Raw genomic sequence first — 24,164 nt, forward strand, 5'->3', positions numbered from 1 at the left:
TTTTAGTATGGTTTTGTTCTATTATAGAAACAAAGAAATTTAAACTAGTATTTCTTACTTAGAGGCATGTACAAGTGACATCCAGATTTTGGAGTTATAATTGAGTTATGTTATCCATGGTGTGTTGTTGAGATCATATTAATTTTTTATTCTGAATTACTTTCCCATTTATCTCTTAATTTGAATTTTAGGCTGACTTGTCTTGGTGGGATAAAATAACTGTCATCACGTCCATTTTGGATTGTGCCTCTCGATCTTTTCACTTTGAAATTAACAAAAAAATGATGAAAATAAAATATTGGAAGTTTAAATTCTTACCAAAAAGGAAAGCAGCCACCAAAGAAAAGTTATTACAACATATGGAAACACCACTAATTACTTATTTTTATGGTTACCCTATATCTTTTGCCATAACTGATGTTATAGTGTGTTCTGAAACTAGCAGATTAGAAGTAGAATAAAGTAGAAAAAGAGAGATTTTGAATAATTAATTTGTAATGAAGAAAATGGTTTCTATTTTTAGAGTCAAATTAGAACAAATTTGACTAACTTTTTAGGATGTATTTTTTCATTATATTGATATGCAAAAGATTGTAATTTATATTACTTTTCATATATTTTTTGAATATCTAAATCCTTTGTTCAAAATATTGAATTACTGTAATGTAATTTAACTTTAAAAATTAGTTAAATTGACTTTTGAAAAACGTAATATGACAAATAAAATTTTATGGAGGATGTTATGAATATACTATTGAACTTCCCAAGTAGCAATAAATTCAAAAGGCTCGTGGAAGTTAAATTCCATTAATTTTGAATTCTTAAATATAAAATTATATTTACATTTCACATCACCCACAAAATAGTCTTCGACCTCATTTGTTTCTATTAAGATTACGAGGTATGAATGTGAATACACATCTAAATATTAAGATTTGCATTAAAATTTGAGTGTTTTGATATGAGTACACATCTGAAAATTAAGATGTGGTCTCTAAATCGAAACACTAAATAATAATGTTGTTTGTTTTAATATTTGAAATGTTCCAGTGAAATTGAACATTATGTTAACAAATATTATAAAATTTTCAATCAGCAAAATATATCACTTTTGATAAAAAAGAATAATTTAAGAAAGTTTCAACAATTATGATTTGGATTACTATTTTTTCATTCAGAAACCTTGATAAATAACAATACACCAAAAGCAACCAGTGTTCTTGACAAACGTCAATACAAGAATATTATCAATATAAAAGAAATACTTGAAAGAATTTATGAAAAACTTACCAGTTCAAGAGGGAAAATGGTGTTTGATTTGGAAAAAAGAGAAAGAAAATTTCTAGTTATGAGATAAAAAGGCACACCCAAAGTAGAGAAGAGATGAAAATTGCTATGTCTGCCTGATTATCCACCAACACGTGATTTCTTGTTACTCAAGATCAATATCTAACATAATCTTCCTTACCCGAAGAGCTTGATTAAAAGTGCAACATCAGCTGTAAATTCAGCTTATGCAGTTTACTATGCAACGATACCTTGCTTTTTGAGCACCATGAAAAGCATCCTGAACTAAGGCTAAAACAATTACTTGAAGTTCCTTTTCATGTCATCATCTGACCCAGCCCAATCACTATCAGAACAACCTTGCAACTTGAACTTTTGACTTTTCCCGAACATAACACCGTAGTGCAAATTCCCTTGACATGCCTTATTATTCTTTTTGTTGCTTCCATGTGCATTTCACTTGCACGATTCAGAAATATAGACAAGACAACTTATTGCTTCCAGAATGTCGGGTCTCATGGAAATGAGATACACGAGACATCCAACTATACATATATAACTTATTTTGTCAACCTTGTCACTACTATCATCTTTAATCAACTTTTCTTTCTGATACATTGGAGTGTTCATAGGTTTGCAATCTTCCATATTCAACTTTTTCATTGTGGATTTTACAAATCTACATTCCAAGAAAGTAAGACATTTCTCCCAAGCCTTTCATTTTGAACACTTTATTCATCTCAACCTTGAATTCATGTATCATTTCAAGGTTGTTTCCTGTTACAAGAATATCATCAACATAAATTGATATAACCACAATACCAGAATCTCTTTTTTTACCAATAGAGTTGATTCGCGTAGGTTTTTCTTAAAATCTAAGCCTTACAAGTGATTATCAATTCGACTGTTCCAAGCCCTTGGACCTTGGACCTTATTTTAAACGATAAAGGGCTTTGTTCAATAGATACACTTTTTCATCATGTCCCATTACATAAAAACCTTTGTGTTGCTTCTAATAGCTTTTCTCCCGTAGAAAACCATTTAAAAAGCTGACTTGACATTTAATTGGAAGATTTTACAACCTTTTTGAGCAGCAATAACTAGTAACCGCCTTACAGTATCAAGTCTAGACACTAGAGCAAAGGTTTCTGAATAATCAACTCCAAATATTTATGAGTGACATTTCACAACAAGTCTTTAATTGAGCTTGTTAACAAATCTATGAACATTCAATTTTGTGTGATAAACCAACTTCACACCAATGATCTTCCTATGTTGTGATTTTTCCACAAGCTGTCATGTCTCGCTCTTTTCAATAATTGCAAACTCCTCCTACATTGTAGCTTTCTACTTAGTATATGAAATTGCCACTTCAAATACGGAAGGCTCTAAATGGCCACATTGCATCTCTGTTATATGTCAAAGAGCGGCCTTGTTCCTCTCACAAGTTGATCATCAATGTTCTCATCTGAATCTAGTAGATTTCTTGTGATATTCTTCTGGTAACTTCTTCCCAGTCGCATTTCTCATTCTACATAAAAAAATACATGTATGCTTACCATAATTTATCCTGTATGAAGCTAAAAATTCTTTAAGCTTTAGAGATTGTACTATGATCAATAGAGACTCCAGATCAACATTCATATCTAACTTGTCCCTTTTAACCTATGGAATATGAGATATACACAAACAACTGAAAATTATTAAGTTTTGTAAGGACAACTTATACCCGTGCCATGACTTAAAAGGTGTCTTTACCTTGACGCCTTTTGTTAGCAACATGTTCAAAAAAAAAAAACAGTCTTGTTAGCTGCTTTTGCCCATAACTTTTCTGGTACGCCTTTATCATATAATAAGAATCTCGATATGTCCATTATTGATCAGTTCTTCCTTTCTCTTACAACATTTTGTTGTGGAGTATATGGAACAGTAAGTTGATGCTCAATTCCTGAATTATCACTAAAATTTTAAAATCAATCAGATGTGTACTCGGTACCAAAGCTTTAAATATCGAGAACACTTTAGTTACTTCAGATTTGAACTTGAGCAAATAAATCCTACACAATCATTTCATATCATTAATGTTTGCTACAAAATATTTACTTCCCTTAAGAGAGCAGCCCTATGTGGTCCACAAAAATCAGTATGGACTAATTGAAGTTTTACTGATGCTCTAAAGTCTGCCTTGGAAGAAGGCATCCTACTGTACTTTCCCAATTGACATGTGCTGCAAGCTGCGTGTCCATCCTCCATAAGCGGTAGTCCTCGAACGATATCTTTCTTCATCATGTAGAAGAGTGTCCTGTGATGGAAATGTCCTAGTCTCTTGTTCCATATATTTGTTGTCATCTCTTGGCTCGGATAGGCAACCAATTTTTCCTCCATCGAGTCAAAGGAAAAGCTTTGTCCTCTCATTTTTAACTTGAGATATTTTTTTGGCCCTTTGGATCAAAGATCACACACTTCATGTCCTCAAACGTATGCTTATTACAATTCTCCAAAAGTTGCCCTATGCTCAAAATATTTTGATCAAGTTCAGGAACATAAAGTACATATGAGATTAACTTTGTACCTGATTAGCTTTAAATAGCTACTGTACCTTTCCCGTTGGATGGAAGGTAATCTGCATTATCAATTATGACTTTAGAGATTGCAGATCTATCTAATCTCTGAAAACTCCTCATGTTGAGTCATATTATTTGTACAACCACTATCAATTAACCAGCTTTCACTTGAACTTCTACTTGCAAAACTAGTGGCCACAAATAATTGATATGCTTCTTGTTTGTCTGCAATTTGAGCTCCATTTAATTGTTGGTGTCTTTTTTCTTTGCAAATAATCTCAGCATGACCAACTTTATGAAACTTTCAGCATCTCATATCAGGTTTTTTCCAACATTAGAAGTGTCGATGATTCCTCTTTGCACAATGCTGACATGGTGGATATTTTCCACCTTTGTTGTCATTGCTAGAATTGCTATCAATTGCAGTAGCTTATGTTGACGTAGCATACCTCTTCCTCAAGTTCTGCTTTCTACCTTTTCGTCCAGCATTGAATTGATGCCTTGCTTACAGAACTCCTTTAAAAGTCCCCTTGTTCTTCATCATTCATCTTTGTTCCTGATCTTACAAGGAGCTTAAATGTTCTGCCAAAGTAATGTTTGACAGATCATATGTATATTCTAGTGAAGCAATTGTTTCTTCAAACTTTTCTTGTTCAGTGACAAGGATATTCTGCACAATACTTGTATTGTAAAGTTCAGCACCAAGTAACTTTGTCTTATTGTCCTTACTAATAAGTTTATCTAAGTACTCTTTAATTGTCTCAGATTTCTTAATTTTTTGCATTTCAAATTACCTCACCGGGTTTAAGACCTTTATGCCTCAAATTCTTTCATATCCATATAATGTTCCTTTTTATGGAAGTCCCCTATTTCTTAGCCGTTTTAAATTTCATGATTCAGGAAAAAATATTAGGAGATACTGCAGCATACTGTGGTGGAACCATAATTTTCAATAAAGAGATTCAAAAGCTAAAAAAATAGGAACACAAAGTAGCCAAAGGGGTTGGACATCTAATATATATACCTAAAAATTTATTTTAACCGTGTATAAATCATATACTTTTCCACCGAAGGGGTTCGAATGAACCCCTCATTGTAAGGTGGTTTCGCCATTAACGACATAGAGGAATTCCTTCGCCTTCGACATCCTGATTTTCTTCTCTTTGTCAGTTTATTCAGAGCCGTTGTAGGATTGCCTGGTAAAGGAATGACTTCATAATCCTCTTCTACTGCCTCCTAGAGATCACATGCATCAAGGCTTTCACCCAAACAACTCAAACCTGATAGTTTTCTCCATCAAAAGATTAAGAAGTCCTATGCTGCCATTGTGAAACCTTGCTTTGTAGAAGCCTTAAATTGAATAAGCATAAATTCTTGTGGCTATGCTGGAACGGTGTCCTTATTATGCAATGAAATTCCAAAAGGAAAATAAATAGTATGATGTATTCATAACTATCTTGTCTTCAACTAAAACAATGGATTCTTGCTTTTCTAAAGAAATATTTATTATATGATGCTTTGTTTAATGTTGATACTTCACTTTCATTGTCTATACATCCAAAGATTCATTTACACATATAAGAGGGCATACATCATGATTAAAAATGTTGGCTTTTCCTTCTTTCTTGTGAGACATGGTAGACAGAGGTGCTAATTTTATCAACAATATGAAGTTATTGAGTATCTACTATACCATTGCTCACAAGAAAGAAGGAAACGCCTACATTTTTAATCATGATGTATGCCCACTTATATGTGTAAATAAATGCTTGGATGTATATACAATGAAAGTTAAATATCAACATTATACAACGGATCATATCAATAGACATTTTTAGAAAAGCAACCAAACATTGTTTTAGTTGTAGACAATATAGTTATAAATACATCATACTATTCGAGCATAGTCATAAGAATTTACGCTCATTGAGTTTAGGGCATACGCTAAGTAAGGTTTCACAACGACAGCACAAACTTTTAGGACTTCGTTATCATTTGATGGAGAAACTGTCAGGTTTGGTTTGTTACGATGGAAGCCTACATTGGATGCATGTAATCCCATGGAGGTAGTAGAGGATGATTATGAAGTTCATCCTTTACTAGGCAATCCTACAACGGCTCTGATTAAAACATACAAAGAGATGAAAACCAGGAAGCCGAAGTTGAAGGCATGCCTCGATGCCGCCAGTGGCGGAGCCCCCATACAATGAAGGGGCTCATCGAAACCCCCTTCGGCAATAAATTCATATGATTTATACATAGTTAAAATTATTTTTAGTTATATTTAGTATATTTCGAACTCCTACGGCTGTTTTGTGTGTCTATCATTTTAGATTTTGAGTCCCCTAATTAAAAATTCAGATTCCGCCATTGTATGCCGCTGTATCTACTACTATATTTTCCCAAGTCATGACACTTAAATCACCTATGGAATTATAGGACTTCCTGAAAACTGAATATTATGAAGATGAAAGAATTTGAGGCATGAAGGTCTTAAACCTGGTGAGGGTGACAATGGAGAATACCTTCCATCGAAAGGGAAAGGCACAGTAGCTATTGAAAGCTACTCAGGTACAAAGTTAATCTCAGATGTACTATATATTCTTGAACTTGATCAAAATTTGTTGAGCGTAGGGCAAATTTTGGAGAATGGTTTAAGCTTATGTTTGAGAGAATAAGTGTATGATCTTTTATCCAAAGGTCCAACGAACCTATCAAGATAAAATAAGAGGAAAGATCTTTTCCTTTGATTCGATGGAGGAAATATTGGTTGCCTATCCGAGCCAAGAGATGACAACTAATATATGGAACAAGAGACTCGGACATTTTTATCATAGGTCACTCTTGTACATGGAATTCAAGGAAGAGATGAAGAAACTGTTCAAAATGAGAGACTTGGGAGAAATGTCTTACTTTCTTTGAATGCATATTTGTCAAAACAAATATATAAGGGAGATAATGAAGAATTTCAAAATGGAAGATTGCAAAACTATGAACACTCAATGAATCAGAAAGAAAAGCTCATTAAAGATGATGGTAGTGACAAGGTTGACGAAGCAAGTTATAGAAGTATTGTTGGATGTCTCATATATCTCACTACCCCACGAGCCCCGACATTCTGCAAGAAGTAAGTGTCTTGTCTAGATTTGTGAGTTGTGCAAGTGAAATGCACATGAAAGTAGCAAAAAGAGGAAAAAGTTATGTCAAGGGAACTTTGGACTATGGTGTTAGGTTTGGTAACAGTCAGAACTTCAAGTTGCAAGGGTATTGTGACAATGATTGGGTTGGGTCAGATGATGACATGAAAGGCACTTCAGGTTATTGTTTTAGCCTTGGTTCAAGATGTCTTTTATGGTTCTCAAAGAATCAAGGTACATGACCTAAATTCACGCTAGATGATGATGTAGGGTAAAATAATGTTGAGGAAGTGCACACAAGAATAAATTTCTTATTTTCAGTTGTTTTCAGTTTTCTAGTGTAATTAAAACTCTGTTACCTACTGTTAAGGATTCGTTCCTAAATTTCAGCAAGCAATAACTTAGTTTTAGCAGATATTTTAGCATTAATTTACATCATCTTGGTTCAGCTAAGATGTATTTATTGCATCTCAAATTAATCAATAAAAACCACTTTTCCTTTTTCTTCTTTAAACAACTCTTATTCTCCTTTGTTAAACACTAACAACATGTGTTAAGCCTACCACAATATCATGTCTATCTTTACACATTTTTCCAACACAGTACATTTTGTGTACAGATGCATACTTGTACCTATATTATCTCATAACATAGGGTCTGATGCTCCTTCTCCTCCCGCTCATGGCTAGCTTAGATTGCTTATAGCTATTGGATTGGAGAGTCCTAATACTCCAAGGACAAAGCCATGAAGACCATTTATTGCTTTTATTCTTAACTCTTGAGACTTTTTACGTGGTGTATGGTTATGCCCCAACTAATCCTATGTTGTTTTAAAAGGTCATGTCAAGACATAATTATGATTCTCCACTTATGTTCAAATTCTCTTTTATGATTTGAGACGACTTACTTAAACCCTCTTACTGTATATTCTATTGTGTTACATATAAGTCAAGTTTCTTGTGTAGGCCTCTCGGGTCCTATATGCCAAGTGACGTCTAGGGTTTACTTTGGATCGCTACATTATAAACTATCATGCTGTGAAAGGTAACCAATTGACTCTTTGTCTTTGGAACACAAGAGTTAGAAATTATATTACTACCTCAAAAGGTTTTGCAAAATCCAAAATTGAAGCCTTACTTCCATTCATCTCCCAAAAAACAAAGGCTTTGTGAAATCATCAAAGCTACAAAAATTGCCTCAATATGGAAATTTAAACTCATCCACATCATGGGCCTTGATACCTACCCATTTGGTGTCTTGGACATAAACTATATTTATCTTCCTCTTTTTAGTGTGACCCTATGTTCCATGAACCTATACGTTTATCTTAGGAAATTTCATTACAAAGTTACCACTACTTCGCCCATTGTCTCAAATGAAGCCATGACCTTAGTCCACCATCATTCACCAAAGCCACTAGAGAGATATAAAGATAAATAAGATGTAAAAGATATAGAAATCTACTAGAACTACTTGAACAAGTGTAGAGTCTAGGACTAATTTACTAGAAAAGCAAGAAATATTACAATGAATGAACACAAGACAACTCACAAGATTTATACAATATTTTACACTACGGAGCAAGAGATAGTGAGATATGCAATAGTATAATAACACAAGAGATCACCAACTAGTCAAGAAAGATATTTGAAATAAATCAAATATCAGAGAAAATTTGAACAAAGGGGTTATGAAAATGAGTCTTAAGTACTAGTGGAAAATAGATCATTGAATTTAAGAAAAAAAATTATGAATAGTTGCTGATGAAATGAAAACATACAATGAAAATTCAAAAGGTAAATGTTGGGTCGACAATATTATGTAAGAAATGAAAATATTGAAAGAGCTCAATAAAAACTTTTTTGTGTAGCAAATGTTGAAGAAACACGAAATCGGATACTTCGTTGTTACCAGAAGTCACCAGAGGTTTTCCGAAAGTCTCCAAAGCAAAAGTTCCAGTTTTATCAGAACCTTGTTTTTGCTCGAAAGATTTCCTGCAAATAGAGTAGAAATATAAAAAAAAGTTAGTTAAGAATAAGGAAAGGGAAAACCAAACAGTGTGGGTCAGAGGAGATACAATGAAGGTCATTGGAAGAAGAAGAAGAAGAAGAAGAAGAAGAAGAGGAAGAAGAAGAAGAAGAATTCAAGTAGTAAATTTAGTTATAGTTACTGACAAAAGATGTGATTCTTTAACACTTCTATGTATATCAGTCTCTGTAATATTGCATTCAGATATTCTCTTAAGAACTTTTTTCTATGATAAGAAGTCTATGTGTAAGAGGCATATATTTATCACTTGGCACTTCTTATTCCTCTAGAACAACACTATTAAAGTTGAGTGTTCTTTACTCATATCCTAACATGTATTTTTATTTTTAGATCCTAGCTAAAACAAAGTAAATACCTCCATAAAAAATCATTTATGTAAATTCTCATATTAGATATACTTTGAAACTGAAAATCGCATATTAACACAAATTTCATCTTTAATCATTCAACCAACAATGTTTCAACCAGAAACACAACACATAAAAATTAATCATATATATTAAAAAAAGTAATTATTTAGCAAATTATTTACCAACTCAACTCTAGAAAATAAAATCATATGTCATTATACAATTTTAAGGAGCAGCTAACTACAGAGAGAATAATTTTGAACATGGACAAAGCATTCACACCATTAATCTGAATATAAACATAGAATATCTAAAAAAATCTAGCACATGCAAAAAAAAACCTAGAGAAAGTAGAATTAAACCAAACCAGAATGTTATACAACACAGACACAGGAAATAGCAGAGAACAGAGAAACAAAAAAATAAAATGGCATCCTGATATCTTAGGTTATTAGATACATAAAAAAAGAATACATCAACAACAAAAAACTCTAAAGAAATTTCAAATTTAATAACCCCATCTTGACAAGCATCATTTGAGTTTCTAGATAGTCATAATCGTCGTAAAAAGAAAAATCAAGATGATCTATTATAGTGTCACGACCCAAAACCGGGCCGCGACTGGCACCCACACTTACCCTCCTATGTGAGCGAACCAACCAATCTAAACCTTAACATTTCAATTTAATATCAACAAAAAGTAATGCGGAAGACTTAAACTCATTAATAAAAAGACAATTCAATAACTTCTAAAATTCAACATCTATTATTCCCCAAAATCTGGAAGTCATCACCACAAGAACATCTATGATCAAATTACTAAACTAAGAGTATTCTAAGAAACTAAAATAAACAAAAGCTAGTCCATGCCGGAACTTCAAGGCATCAAGACATGAGGAAGAAGATCCAGTCCAAGCTAGAAGCATTAGCTCACCCTGAAATCCGATGTAATGAAGACTGGCTAGAGTTGCGGTTGAGTTGAAGACGACGGTATGTTTGCTGCATTCCACAAATAACAAAGAAAACAAATACAAGTAGGGGTCAGTACAAAACACGGGTACTGAGTAGATATCATCGGCCAACTCAAAATAGAAAACAGTATATATCAGATAATATCATAAATCAACTACAATACTCAACGTGTAGCAACAACAAGTTCTATAATCATTAATAAACACCGCCAAGTTCACACATGAGGACTCAAGCCTCAATACCATACTCTTTTGGGAATTAGGTTCATTAGATTGAGTATATTAACATCTTTCAAGATTCTTTATCTTTATTCCTCTTGTGTCGGTACGTGACACTCCGCTCCCCTACTACTATGTGTCGGTACGTGACACTCCGATCCCCTAATTCTACGTGTCGGTTCGTGACACCCGATCCCCTAATTCTACGTGTCGGTTCGTGACACCCGGTCCCCCTAATTCTACGTGTCGGTTCGTGACACCCGATCCCCTAATTCTACGTGTCGGTTCGTGACACCCGGTCCCCCTAATTCTACGTGTCGGTTCGTGACACCCGATCCCCTAATTCTACGTGTCGGTTCGTGACACCCGGTCCCCCTAATTCTACGTGTCGGTTCGTGACACCCGATCCCCTAATTCTACGTGTCGGTTCGTGACACCCGGTCCCCCTAATTCTACGTGTCGGTTCGTGACACCCGATCCCCTAATTCTACGTGTCGGTTCGTGACACCCGGTCCCCCTAATTCTACGTGTCGGTTCGTGACACCCGATCCCCTAATTCTACGTGTCGGTTCGTGACACCCGGTCCCCCTAATTCTACGTGTCGGTTCGTGACACCCGATCCCCTAATTCTACGTGTCGGTTCGTGACACCCGGTCCCCTAAATCTACGTGTCGGTTCGTGACACCCGATCCCCTAATTCTACGTGTCGGTTCGTGAAACCCGGTCCCCCTAATTCTACGTGTCGGTTCGTGACACCCGATCCCCTAATTCTACGTGTCGGTTCGTGACACCCGGTCCCCTAATTCTACGTGTCGGTTCGTGACACCCGCTCCCCTAATTTCATTCTATTAATTCATCAATCCTTCTTTATACCAAGGCATCATCAACCCCATTACTTTAGTTCATCAAGCCTTCTTTTATACTAAGGCATCATCAATCTCATTAACAAAGTAGATTAGGGTTTTTCAAGATTTGGGATTCAATAGCTTCATCATGCTTATTTTATCACAATTATATACAAAATCACATCATGCATGCACACAATTAAGCATATAGAAGGGTTTACAATACTACCCAATACATATCATTCGCTATTAAGAGTTTACTACGAATAGCATAAACCATAACCTACCTCCACCGAAGATTCGTGATCAAGCAAGCAAATTCCCCAAAGCTTGTGTTTTCCTCTTCGTTTGTTTCTCTCTAAATTCTACTCGTTCGTTCTCTCTTCTTTCTCTCTCTTTGTTCTTTCTATTTTTCTTATTCAAACCCTCTTTCTTTTACCCTAATTAGCATATAATTAAGTATAAAGATGGCAATAATATCCCACTAATTAACTCAAGGTTACCTCTTTTAACCCCCAAGTAATTAGACTTATAAACATTAACCCTCTAACTTTATAATTAAAGTAGGAATAGTCCAAAACGTCCCTTAAAACGTGTAAAGAAATCCGACTCCACCTGGGATTACGCAACCTGTGACGGCCCGTCGTGCCTGCGACGGTCCGTCATGCAGGTTCGTCATGGACTCAATTTGTTTAAGGAGTCTGTGACGGCCCGTCGTGCCTACGACGGTCCGTCCTGCACTTCGTCGCCAAGTTCAGAGAGTCGATTTCAGTACCCAAATTTCAGAAGTCTAAGTGTTCTGGAACGAGACACCTGCGACGGTCCGTCGTGCCCACGACGGTTCGTCCTGCAGGTCCGTCGCCAAGTTCAGAGAGTCGATTTCAGTACCCAAATTTCAGAAGTCTAAGTCTTCTGGAACGAGACACCCTCGACGGCCCGTCGTGCCCATGACGGTCCGTCGTGGGTTCCGTCGACTCACACAGTTTTTCCAGAAATAAAATCTGCTGCTCAAAACGACTAAACAGGTCGTTACAATAGATACCAATTTACCCATCGTTCGTCCCCGAACGATCACGAGAAGAAAACAAGGGCGAAAAGGGAGTACCTGAATCTGTAAACAGGTGTGGGTATCTTTCTTGCATATCAGCCTCCTTCTCCCAAGTGGCCTCTTCAACTGGTCGATTCTTCCATTGGACTTTGATGGATGCAATCTCCCTTGATCTCAATTTGCGAATTTCTCTACCTAAAATGGCAATAGGCTCTTCCTCATAAGTCAAATTTTCATCAAGTAGAACCGAATCCCAACGAATGATGTAGTTTCCATCCCCATGGTATCTTTTTAACATAGACACATGAAATACCGGATGCACTCCGGACAGCCCTGGAGGCAAGGCTAACTCATAAGCCACCTCTCCTACTCGCTTAAGTACTTCAAAGGGACCAATATACCTTGGGCTTAGTTTACCCCTTTTACCAAACCGCATCACCCCTTTCATGGGCGAAACCTTCAGCAAGACTTGCTCACCCTCCATAAACTCCAAGTCTCTAACCTTTCGATCTGCATATTCCTTTTGCCTACTTTGCGCCGCTAAAAGCTTTTCTTGAATAGATTTCACCTTCTCTAATGAATCCCTCAAGAGGTCAGTACCCCAAGGTCTAACCTCAAATGCATCAAACCACCCAATGGGAGACCTACATCTCCTCCCATACAATGCTTCAAATGGGGCCATGTCAATACTTGAGTGATAGCTATTATTGTATGAAAACTCCGCTAAGGGTAAGAAGCTATCCCAATGGCCACCAAATTCTATCACACATGCACGAAGCATATCCTCCAACACTTGAATCGTTCGCTCAGACTGTCCATCGGTCTGAGGGTGAAATGCAGTACTAAGGTCCAACCTAGTACCTAATTCAGCATGCAATGTTCTCCAAAACTTAGAAGTAAACTGCGTACCTCTATCTGATATGATGGAGAGTGGAACTCCATGCAACCGAACAATTTCTGAGATATAGAGTTTGGCTAACTTTTCTGCATTGTAAGTCACCTTGACCGGAATGAAGTGAGCAGACTTAGTTAACCTATCCACAATTACCCAAATAGAATCAAACTTACCCAATGTCTTTGGAAGACCAACCACAAAGTCCATTGCAATCCTTTCCCACTTCCATTCGGGAATGGGCATTCTCTGAAGTGTTCCTCCGGGCCTCTGGTGTTCATACTTTACTTGTTGACAATTTGGACATTTGGCAACAAAATCAACAATGTCGCGCTTCATTCTACTCCACCAAAAGTGTTGCTTTAGGTCACGGTACATCTTGGTTGCACCAGGATGTATAGAATATCCGGAACTATGAGCCTCTGTAAGAATAGTGTGGATCAAATCCTCAACACGGGGCACACATACCCTTCCCTTAATTCTCAAAACACCTTCCTCATCCATTATTGCTTCTTTAGCCTCTCCTCGCAACACCATATCCCGAATTCGGCTTAGTTTCTCATCATCAAACTGTTTTCCCTTGATCTTGTCAAGAAAAGAAGATCTCGCCTCCACACTGGCCAAAAATCCTCCCTTCTCATTTACTTCTAACCTCATAAGGTCATTAGCCAGAGTCTGAACCTCTCTAGCCAATGGGCGTCTAGAAACTTGTAAGTGAGCTAGACTACCCATGCTCCCTGCTTTTCTACTTAAGGCGTCTGCCACCACATTAGCCTTTCCTGGGTGATACAAGATGGTGACATCATAATCCTTCAGTAGTTCCATCCATCTCCTCTGTCTCAAATTTAAATCTTTCTGAGTAAAGACATACTGTAAACTACGATGATCCGTATAGACTTCACACTTAACCCCATATAGATAGTGTCTCCATTGCTTTAATGCAAACACTACCGCAGCCAACTCCAAATCGTGGGTCGGATAATTACGTTCATGCACCTTTAATTGCCTCGAAGCATACGCAATTACGTTCTTCTCTTGCATTAGCACTGCACCCAAACCAGAATAGGATGCATCACAATACACAATGAAGTTCTTACCCTCTACTGGCAAGGTAAGGATAGGTGCGGTAGTCAACAAGGTCTTGAGTTTCTGAAAGCTTTCCTCACATTCATCCGACCATACAAATGGAACATTCTGCTTAGTCAAGTTCGTCAATTTGGAAGCAATAGAAGAGAATCCCTTGACAAATCGACGGTAGTAACTGGCTAAACCAACAAAGCTTCTTATTTCTGACACATTAGTAGGTCTTACCCAATTCTTCACTACTTCGATCTTAGAAGGATCCACCATCACCCCATCCTTAGAAACCACGTGCCCCAAGAAGACACTGAATCTAGAGAAAACTCACACTTGGAGAACTTGGCGTAAAGCTTTTTCTCCCTCAACATTTTCAACACAATTCTCAAATGCTCCTCATGTTCCTTCTTACTCTTGGAATATATCAGTATATCATCAATAAATACGATCACAAAGAGATCCAGATATGGCTTAAAAATCCCGTTCATCAAGCTCATGAAAGCAGCAGGGGCATTCGTTAGTCCAAAGGACATTACCAAGAATTCATAATGCCCATACCTGGTTCGAAAAGCAGTCTTTGGCACATCTGCTGCCCGTATTTTCAATTGATGATAACCAGACCTCAAGTCAATCTTAGAGAAGACACAAGCACCTTGTAACTGATCGAACAAATCATCAATGCGAGGAAGAGGATACCTGTTCTTAACAGTTACTTTATTTAGTTGCCGGCAATCTATGCACATCCGAAGACTCCCATCTTTCTTCTTCACAAACAAAACAGGAGCACCCCAAGGGGATGCACTCGGTCTAATAAACCCTTTCGCTAACAATTCTTGAAGTTGGGCTTTTAGCTCCCTTAACTCTGCTGGAGCCATTCTATAAGGGGGTATGGAAATGGGACGAGTACCCGGCTCCAAATCAATGCAAAAGTCAATATCCCTGTCCGGTGGCATACCAGGAAGGTCTGCAGGGAACACATCCAGAAACTCACGAACTACCGAAACCGACTCAATCGAAGGTACTTGGGTAGTATCATCCCTGAGGTGTGCCAAGAACGCTAAACACCCTTTACTAACCATTTTCTTAGCACGAAGAAAGGAGATGATACGAACTGGAGTGGAAGTGTAGTCACCCTCCCACACTAACGGATCTGTCCCAGGCTTGGCCAACGTTACAGTTTTAGCATTACAATCTAAGATTGCAAAATTTGGAGAAAGCCAAGTCATACCCAGAATTACATCAAAATCAACCATTTCTAAGATGACCAAGTCTACACGAGTGTTGCTACACATAAAAGTCACCAGACAAAACCTATATACCTTTTCGACTATCACAGACTCACCCACCGGAGTAGAAACACGAATAGGCATGTACAGCATTTCACAATGTAAATTAAGACCAGTAGCAAATGAGGAAGATACATATAAAAATGTAGATCCAGGATCAAATAATACAGAAGCCATGCAATCACAAACCAAAAGATTACCTGTGATAACAGCATCTGATGTCTCCGCTTCAGACCGCCCAGGGAAAGCGTAACAGTGGGCCCTATCACCTGTCTGCCCGTTGCCCCTACCATGTGGTGTTGTAGTAGCTCCAGTTTGTCCGTCACCCCGGCCGTTTTGGTGACCACCATTACCTCGGCCACCACGTCCTCCAGAATAACGGCCTCTACCATGACCACCTCTACCTCTAGCTATCGGGGGTCTATAACTCTGTTTTGGACAATTCCTCCTAATATGTCCAGTCTCCCCACATCCATAACATTCTCTGGAGTCTAGCATAGGTCTCTGTGAGAATGACGAGGTCTGGGAATAACCTCCAACCTCAGAGAAATGTTGACCGGTCTGAGGTGGACCCCCAACTACAGTCTGTAGTGAAGACTGAATTGGTCGGACTGAGTAACCTCCTGAACCCTGTCCTCTAGAGTAAGAACCATTAAACTCACCTCCCTTTCGAAACCTTTTAGATGTCGATGCCATGGTGAAGTCGTCTGGCTTCACTCCCTCCACCTCTATCACGAAGTCTACCACTTCTTGGAAGGATTTCGCTGTAGCCGCTACCTGTAAGGCTGAAATCCGCAAATCTGACCTCAACCCTTTCACAAAACGGCGAATCCGCTCTTGTGAACTGAAGCAAAGCTGAGTGGCATACCTAGATAATGCACGAAACTTAGCCTCATACGCAGTGACCGTCATTCTGCCTTGCTCTAGGCTCAAGAACTCATCTCTCCTCCTATCCCTCAAGGTCCGGGGGATATACTTCTCCATAAATAAGCTAGAGAATGACGCCCAAGTCATAGGTGGTGCCTCTGTTGGTTGACACTCAACATGTGACCGCCACCACATTTTGGCGTTCCCTTGAAACTGATAAGTCACAAACTCAACACCAAACCGTTCTACTATACCCATCTTATGTAGTAACTCATGACAATCAACCAGAAAATCGTAGGCATCCTCAGATTCAGCACCCTTGAAGACTAGAGGTTTCAATTTCAAGAACTTACTGAAAAGTTCATGCTGATCGCTTGTCATTATAGGCCCTGTAGTCAAACGAGGAAACGTGCCTATTTCTAATGGAACATCCATGCGGGGAGCCGCAGCAGTTGCCTGTTGTACTTCCGGAACCTGAGGTGCTGGTGCAGAAAACACTGGAGGTGTCTGGCCTTGATCAGATAACCCACTAAGATAAGCCAGAACCTGATTGATCATCTCTGGGGTAGGTTGGGGTGGCAATCCCTCATTCTGTACTTGTTCATTCTCCCCTTCCTCACCCTCTATTACTACTTCCTCAGTCGGTGGAGGAGTCACCGCCCTAGTACCAGATGGGGCAGGTGCTTGTCCTCTTCCCCTAGAGGACGTCCTCCCACGACCTCTACCACGGCCTCTTGCCGCTGCTCTTCCTCGAGCTACAGCCCCAGTGGCTGGCTCAGACGCACCCTGTCCCGCCGGTGCTGGTGTTGACGTAGTCGTTGCTCTAGTTCTAACCATCTGCGAAATAGAGTGAAGATGGTCAGATACCAATTTGTATCACCTAGATACCAATTGGATTCAAGTAATAGCACGAAAGAAAGAAAGAATGGAATTTTCCTAAAGTCCTATAGCCTCTCAAAGAAAAGTAAAGGCGTCCCCCTACTGTTCCTTAAGACTCTACTAGACTCGTTCTTGTGTGATGAGACCAACGAACCTAATGCTCTGATACCAAGTTTGTCACGACCCAAAACCGAGCCGCGACTGGCACCCACACTTACCCTCCTATGTGAGCGAACCAACCAATCTAAACCTTAACATTTCAATTTAATATCAACAGAAAGTAATGCGGAAGACTTAAACTCATTAATAAAAAGACAATTCAATAACTTCTAAAATTCAACATCTATTATTCCCCAAAATCTGGAAGTCATCACCACAAGAACATCTATGATCAAATTACTAAACTAAGAGTATTCTAAGAAGCTAAAATAAACAAAAGCTAGTCCATGCCGGAACTTCAAGGCATCAAGACATGAGGAAGAAGATCCAGTCCAAGCTAGAAGCATTAGCTCACCCTGAAATCCGGTGTAATGAAGACTGGCTAGAGTTGCGGTTGAGTTGAAGACGACGGTACGTTTGCTGCACTCCACAAATAACAAAGAAAACAAATACAAGTAGGGGTCAGTACAAAACACGGGTACTGAGTAGATATCATCGGCCAACTCAAAATAGAAAACAGTATATATCAGATAATATCATAAATCAACTACAATACTCAACGTGTAGCAACAACAAGTTCTATAATCATTAATAAACACCGCCAAGTTCACACATGAGGACTCAAGCCTCAATACCATACTCTTTTGGGAATTAGGTTCATTAGATTGAGTATATTAACATCTTTCAAGATTCTTTATCTTTATTCCTCTTGTGTCGGTACGTGACACTCCGCTCCCCTACTACTATGTGTCGGTACGTGACACTCCGATCCCCTAATTCTACGTGTCGGTTCGTGACACCCGATCCCCTAATTCTACGTGTCGGTTCGTGACACCCGATCCCCTAATTCTACGTGTCGGTTCGTGACACCCGATCCCCTAATTCTACGTGTCGGTTCGTGACACCCGATCCCCTAATTCTACGTGTCGGTTCGTGACACCCGATCCCCTAATTCTACGTGTCGGTTCGTGACACCCGGTCCCCTAATTCTACGTGTCGGTTCGTGACACCCGATCCCCTAATTCTACGTGTCGGTTCGTGACACCCGGTCCCCTAATTCTACGTGTCGGTTCGTGACACCCGATCCCCTAATTCTACGTGTCGGTTCGTGACACCCGGTCCCCTAATTCTACGTGTCGGTTCGTGACACCCGATCCCCTAATTCTACGTGTCGGTTCGTGACACCCGGTCCCCTAATTCTACGTGTCGGTTCGTGACACCCGATCCCCTAATTCTACGTGTCGGTTCGTGACACCCGATCCCCTAATTCTACGTGTCGGTTCGTGACACCCGGTCCCCTAATTCTACGTGTCGGTTCGTGACACCCGGTCCCCCTAATTCTACGTGTCGGTTCGTGACACCCGCTCCCCTAATTCTACGTGTCGGTTCGTGACACCCGGTCCCCCTAATACTACGTGTCGGTTCGTGACACCCGCTCCACTAATCTCATTCTATTAATTCATCAATCCTTCTTTTATACCAAGGCATCATCAACCCCATTACTTTAGTTCATCAAGCCTTCTTTTATACCAAGGCATCATCAATCTCATTAATAAAGTAGATTAGGGTTTTTCAAGATTTGGGATTCAATAGCTTCATCATGCTTATTTTATCACAATTATATAATCACATTCATACAAGCATACAATTAAGCATATAGAAGGGTTTACAATACTACCCAATACATATCATTCGCTATTAAGAGTTTACTACGAATAGCATAAACCATAACCTACCTCCACCGAAGAATCGCGATCAACAAGCTATCTTCCCAAACCATTTGCTTTATTCTGCATTCTTCTCTTTCTCTACTCGTTCGTTCTCCTTCCTTTCTCTCTCTCTATTTTTCTTATTCAAAACCTCTTTCTTTTACCCTAATTAGCATATAATTAAGTATAAAGATGGCAATAATATCCCACAAATTAACTCAAGGTTACCTCTTTTAACCCCCAAGTAATTAGACTTATTAACATTAACCCACTAACTTTATAATTAAAGCAGGAATAGTCCAAAACGCCCCTTAAATTACTAAACAGAAATCCGACCCAGCCTAGGATTACGCAGTCTGTGACGGGCCGTCGTGCCTGTGACGGGCCGTCGTGCCTGCGACGGTCCATCCTGCTGCTCCGTCACAGAGTTCAGAGACTCAATTCCACTAAAGGGTCTGTGACGGTCCGTCGTGCCCACGACGGTCCGTCCTGCCATTCCGTTGCGAAGTTCAGAGAGTCGATTTCAGCACCCAAATTTCAGAATTCTAAGTGTTATGGAACGAGACACCCTCGACGGTCCGTCGTGCCCATGACGGTCCGTCGTGGGATCCGTCGTCTCAGCCAGTTTTTCCAGAAATAAAACCTGCTGCTTAAAACGACTAAACAGGTCGTTACATATAGAAACTCTAAAATCTATTTAGGGGATCGATACTTACAATGAGATAACTTAGATGAGACATTTGTACCTAGAATAACTGAAGAAGGTATCAAAGATAACAGATCTGGGGAGAAATCACCTTGGGAGGTTGAATGAAACTGAAATGTGAAGAGGAAAGCAACGTAGAGTTGGTTCCGCATATCTATACCGAGAAAGATAGAGAAATTGCAGTATGTTTTGTTCAAATATATACTTGCATTCTTTTGAGCTAGGTATTTTTTGGTCCTGATCACTATTTTATCCTGCTTTAATTGTGGACTGCAATATTTGGGCCCATTTTTGGTTACTTTCTTTTGTTGTTTTGTTTGATCATTAATTTTAGGGAAATTTTTCAAAATAGCAGTATTTTAGCTTTTAGTGGTGCAACAGTTTATTCAAAATGTCATTATTTTAGTTTGATAAGGAATTAGATTTGTATTTATTGTTAATTTGAAAAGAACACAAATAATTAATAAGAGAAAGTCATGGAACAAAAAAAATTTAAACAAATTAAAAAATATTTTAATTTTATAAAATATAATTAATTAATAACAGAATGGTGAAAATAAAGGAAAATAATATTTTAAATAAGGGAATTTTTTAATTTACCCAACAAAGTTACGTTAACATAATTACTAATTATAACGTTTGTATAACTTTAAGTAGGCCTATTTTTTTATCCACTACTGTTAAGTCTTTATATAATTTTTTTTTTGGGATTAAAATTTTCAAAATTCTTTCCTATTAAACGTGTTTGGTTACATAACCGACGTGACTTTTTTCTTCCTTATTCCTCAAATTTGCAATATTAATTTTTAACACTTCATTAGAAATACTCAATCGATATCCAATTGTGGTCGATTGATTTAAGATTTCGTTGGCAGTGAAGAAGACTGTAGGATTAAAAAATAAAAAATAAATACAAAATTGGTTGGAAAACAAAGTGAGATTGAAATACAAAGTGAGCACAAAAAATCTAAAATTTGTTGGCACACATTTAAACTGATATAGAATAAATAAAGAAATATCAAAACTTGTTATCATAGAAAATGAAAATGAAATACAAAAGGATATTGAAATACAAAGTGAACACAAAAAAAATACAAAACTTGTTGACATAAAAGTGAGAATGAAGTATAAAATGATATTGAATTACAAAGTGAGCACAAAAAAATTAAAAACTTGTTTGCATAGAAAGTGAGAATGAAATATAAAGTTAGTTTTTAATACAAAATGATATTGAAACACAGAGCGAGCACCAAAAAATACAATTTGTTTTTGCATATAGTTAGAATGAATACAAAATTGTATGAATCCTCATTTAGAATTGCATACAAAATCCCATAAAACTATTTATCTACTATCCTATAATATAATACAAAATTAAACATATACAAAATTTGAAATGAATACCACATACAAAATGAATACATGTTACACCTAAAAAAAAGATAAATTTTAGGAAGATACTACATGAGCCTTTTTAATGAATACAAACAATCAACTATAAAAATAATAAAGAATACATTTTGATAATTTAAATACAAAATGCAACATGCCGTAATGTTATTCTTCATCACTTTGATCTTTAACAATTTCATCAACTTCTTCAGCACCCATAAATCTTCTTCTTTTTCTTTGAACGGTTGTATTCATTAGTCGTGTGGGTAGGATCATGTTGAAATTCAGATTTTTCCTCTTCACAACCGGATTCTACAACATATATAATGGACGATTTTAAACAGAAAATTAGAAGAAATCTCAGTAAATAAATGAAAGTTCCTTTGTCAATAAACAAATCTCTTGAATTTAACTAGAGATTTGTTGAACAATTTGGAAGAACCTTAAAGAAAGAGGAGTTATAATGAAAATGTGAAAGGTGGGGGAAGAGAACTTGAAATATGGAGAAAGAAGGTTAATGGATAGTGGTTTAATTAATTTTTTTCTTTTTAAAATTTTATTGATTTTAGAATTTGGTCTAATGTAGTAATGTAGTGATAAATAAAAGAAAATTTAAATAATAAAATCAGAATACAATATATTTTCTAAAATATTGTCATTCTGACATGTTGAATAAATATTTTAAAATGTTGTTGTTTTAACTAATTATGTTATGTATAATGACTTGATTGTTAATTTTTCCTAGTTTTAATACACATAAAGTTGGTCCATGAACCAAATTTAATTTCAAAATTATCTCAAATTGATTCACGAGATGATTATAAGAAATTCAATATACCCAATATTCTCTTTTCAACAGTACATTACACGACATTATAAATCCCATAATATTTATGGACTATTTGTGTCTAACCATCAGTACACCACACTTCTTGTGGTTGATGATGATTTGCAAGAAAAATTTACATAAGTGAAGAACATCATGTTATCATGTTTATCGATTTCAATAGATACAAGATTCACAAGCATTATTACCTTAAGGTTGTTATCACCATGAAAAAACCGAGCAGTGCGTGATATATTTTCAATTGTATCTTTCTTAAAATTTCAAAGTGAAATGAAAAGATCATAAATTTACGTAACATAGTAGTCAATGAACTGCTAGAAGAAGTAACTACGTATTTAAAATAACTCTAATTAGTAAATCTTTTCTACGAGGAAATGTTCCAATTTAATAACATTTATTGATTTCATTGTGGTTCATCAAAAGATTTGGTGACTCATTAATTCAATATTACGTTAATGAAAAATTAAAAAAACCATCCGACACATAATTTTAGTAAATTTGGAACAGTTTGTAGGTCACAATTAATATGGAGTATTTATTTAATATTAAAGAAATCTTGAATAAGATGTAAAAATAGGTTTTAAGAAGGGAGAGAATTAACCCAATTATGGGTGAATATCAGTGGAAAATGTTTTTCAAAAGATTAATTTATTGTTTCTCTTAGAAGGATACGCTAGAAAGAGTTCAATACTATGAAATATGAAAAGATTATATATAACTTACTATTTCTGTACATAATTTGATTTAATAAATTTAAAATTATATCTAACTAGTAAATTTGTCTGCCCTTCGTGCAATCATAAGAAAACTATTTTTTTATTAAGCAAAAAAGATATTAGTCCTCAAGTCCCAATTTATCCTTTAGGTGAAACCATACAGATCTTTCAACATTTATGTTCTCGCTTTATTCTTCCTTTTTATTTCTTCCTCACCCATCCACTAGAAAATGCCAGTTTTGTTTTCTTTATTTTCCAATAATAAAAATAAACGAAGAGACTCAAAAGCATAGCAAATGTACGTAAATAATGAGTCTCAAACCATTAATGAGGTCTACAATTCATAAAATTAATTGACATTATAATTTATGCATTTGTTAACACAAAATATTTTTAATGATAGTCTTGTCATAAATATCAAAAAGTAGATATAGGTACCACGAATTAAAAAATATTCAGAGAGAAAATTAATGAATTCTTTGTCCAAACATCAAGTTGTGTTGTATATTCCAACAATTTTTATAAAATAAAGGATCAACACATAGTTAAGAAACAAATGTGCCAAAAGAAGAAGTCTCAGATAATTTCCTATCTATTAATTAATGTTTATATATAATGTAAAGCAGGTTTGAAAATTGTCAGGTGTAATGCAAAAAAAAAGTACAAAGAATGAATGAAGAGTATAATTTAGAATGTGAAATACTTTATAATTAAATAATAACTGTATTTAATTGAAATATTTAAGCATACATATCAGTCTATACAAAACCACATAGTGATCACCTTCCTGCGCTTCACCGTATTTACTCAGATCATTCATAAGAAAATAAAGAAAGAAAGAAACACAATATGATTACGATTCAAAGAATACATGAATATTAAAAGCCTGAATACCTTATTTTTATTCACTTGTTGAAGATAAGGGATGATGATGATATGAAACGGTTTGAACAATGTGGTATAATCAGTGTGTTCAACTATTAACTGACTCTATAGTTTGAGTCTCACCATAATTGGGCTACTAAAAGTCTATTGTATTGTTATGTCTCGTACTAGGTGAAGTCGACTAGGATAGGTTATAATTATAGTAGTAGTAGTCAACTACTACTCTTGTAAGTTGTATGTGTGTATTGTAATAGAATTTTAAGTGTATCAAGCCTAGGA

This window comes from Solanum pennellii, chromosome 12, assembly GCF_001406875.1.
Source record: "Solanum pennellii chromosome 12, SPENNV200".
NCBI classification, from domain to species: Eukaryota; Viridiplantae; Streptophyta; class Magnoliopsida; order Solanales; family Solanaceae; genus Solanum; species Solanum pennellii.